Source organism: Zea mays, chromosome 1 (genome assembly GCF_902167145.1).
Source record: "Zea mays cultivar B73 chromosome 1, Zm-B73-REFERENCE-NAM-5.0, whole genome shotgun sequence".
Classification (NCBI taxonomy): domain Eukaryota; kingdom Viridiplantae; phylum Streptophyta; class Magnoliopsida; order Poales; family Poaceae; genus Zea; species Zea mays.
The window spans coordinates 146,950,650-146,953,604 of record NC_050096.1 but is presented as its reverse complement, the minus strand read 5'-3'; positions in this window follow the sequence as shown (position 1 = coordinate 146,953,604).

The following is a 2,955-nucleotide window of genomic DNA, read 5'->3' as shown; positions in this document are numbered from 1 at the left end:
AATGCAACCATATTCGACATGCATTCAAAATACTTCAAACGACTCTAATACATCGACATACATGTTCAATAGTACACTCTACACACAAACCTACATTTTTTTTAAAAAAAATTTACACATCACGTCCAATCAACATAACTCAGTTATTTCCCCGATTCGCACACTCGTTCACGCCACTACATATGAATAATAAACTCTACCAACATTCAACACATTACAATATATATCGCCTAATATTAGTTGGAAAACAAAAAAGGACAACTTACTCTTCATTACTTACTTCGTCGAGGTTCCCCACTCGCACGCAAACAAGGTTTTGGCTAAACCGCAAGCTTGCAAGGAGACTCGACGATGACACGGAGTAATGCGAGCTGCGCACGAAGGCGAGGTCACGACGACGGTGACTTCGCTACTGTTCATGACATAGAGCTTCCTTGTCCATGGGGAGGAGGACAGGGAGTGTCGGCGTTGAGGGAGGAGCAGGGGGCGTCGAGGAAGCTGGAGCCGAGGGGGTGAAGGGAGGCCGGCCATGGGAGGGAGCTCGGTGGCCATGGAGGAAAAGCTCCTGCTCCCTGCTCCATCCAAACTAGAAAAGGGAAGGAGATGGCGTGGGGAAAAGCCAGGCGGCTGGTGGAAGAGAAGTGGTGGCTTCGGGGGGGGGGAATGGAAAATTTCCAATTTGCAAGGGAGAGGGCTCCTATTTATAGAAGAAACCCTAGGTTTAGGGTTTCAAATGGGCCAAATGGGCTGGGTTGGGCTGGCCCAAAACGCTAAATCGGGCCGCGCTAAATTATTTCCAGAGTAAAAATGCTCCTGCGGAATTCGTCTCTACGGAGAACAGAGCGAAATAGAGTTCGGATGAATGGACGATTGAGCGATTAATTCGGCCGAGAGTCTCATTTGATTTCGCTCGAAAATAATTCCCTACGCATGATTCGAAAATAAATCGTCTTGAGATATGATCGGCTTTCGGATTTATGATTGAAAGAGACAATCGCGACATTTTAAAATCGTCGCCGATGTTGATTTTTGAATTTGGATCGAATATAGAGGTGTTAAGCCGAGTCGGATAAGAATTTATTTGAGGACACCACATTGGAGATTCCGCTATGAAATTTTCTCATGCACTATTTTAGAAACAAATGTTTCTCTCAAACTTTCGATCGGCTTTGGATTTTAAGTCAGAGAATGCGAATCATGATATTTAAAAATGCACTGTCGATGCAGGTTTTGAGTTCGGTTCGGACATAGAGATATTTGGCCGAGTCGATAATAATTAATTAGAAAGCGACACAACAGAGCATTTCGTTTAAGAGTACTGATCCGGATAGAATAGTCGGACATAGACCGAAGATCGAGGAATCGGACTCGGGCTCAGACCAAATAACAGTCGTTGAAAGTTTGATTTAATTAGCTTCAGATGAGATTTATAATTTGAGAATGATTTTCGAGTTCGCATTCGTTCCAAGAAATAAAAGTTTTAACAGGCTCCAAAATTGACTGTTTCTCGCTATCGAATAACTCCGACTTCGGCGAGCTTCCATGAATAATCCTGATAAACAGAGATAGACACGCTGGAGAAATAGGAAATTTTCACTGAGTATTCAAGTTAGGGACAAATCACCCGACATCACACGAAACTGACACCTGGGATGTCACAAAACTAGTCACAAAAGTGGAATTTAAAATCCATTGAGAATTTGTCAAAAGTCCATATACCAAAGTTGTAGAGCTTCGAAAATTGAACAACTTTCTTATTTGGATATTTCCATGTTGGATGGAAAAATTTGGAGTAATTGCATAAGTTCAGATTGGGGTTAACTTTTGGAATTCTGAAAATTATTATGATGAGCTGACTTTGGAACTCTATATCTTGTAATCCATGAGCTTTTGATAAAAGATCACTATAGTAAACTTGTAGAGTATCTATAGGAGAACAACTTTTATTAGCGTGGTAGCCCTAAAACAATATTGAACGGGGAGCAAAAGAGGCTCAAAACCTTGCTGTTAGATTCTGTTGTTCTGAAATTTGTTCAGCAAGTTGAAGTGCAGTTTCAGCATTATTCACCAAACTTTAGAACTCTGTTTGACCGATCCATGATGTTGTGGCCAGCACTCTCTATAAAAAAGTGTTAGAGGGTAGTGTGGTGAGTAATTTTCATTAAGGTTAATCCCCCTGACCTTGCCTAGAAATGGGAGAAAATGGTGTGCAAAAACATGATGTCAAACTTTGAGTTTCTGACTTAGTTCAGTTCACTGACACCGAATTTAAGTGAGTTTTGCTCAACTTTGGAGCTTTCTTGCGACTAATCCATGGAGTTATGGGTTGTATCTAAAGGAATGTTAAAGAGCATAGAATGGTGAGAAAGTTTGATGAAGTGAGTCCGGCAAGATGCCGCATGAAAAGTGGAGTAAAATGTGCTTGAACGTTCGCTGTCAGGCGTGCGATGTGCAGTTTCAGTTAGCTGAAGCCGAGTTCCAGTATTTTCACCTAAATTTGGAGCGCTATAGCTCTCAATATGTGATCTTTAGACCTTAGGTTGCTGCATAAAGTTTGTAGAACTATATTTTGTCAACAAGTTTGGTTAACGGAGATCTCCCTGTTACCACTGATATTGGTGAGTAAATTGAGGTCAAAGTTGCTTTGTCAGATAGGTATGTGATGAACCTAATACAATTAGCTGAATGGTTGCAATTTGGTGGTGTTGTTCTAGATTTGGAGCTCTATAACTTGAATACTATTGAGTTTTAGCTAGTAACCATTGAAACAAAGCTGGAGAGTAATCATAGAGGAACAACTTCTAGTAAGAAAGTATATCAAGTTAGTATATGGAATTGGGAGAAAGCTTCGCTCCAATTCGAGCTGTCAACCAAGTTGTGTGCACTGAACTTCATTTCAGATAACTAAGACCTGATTCAGTTTCGGGGAGAAAGAAGCATTCCCACGTCTCTGTT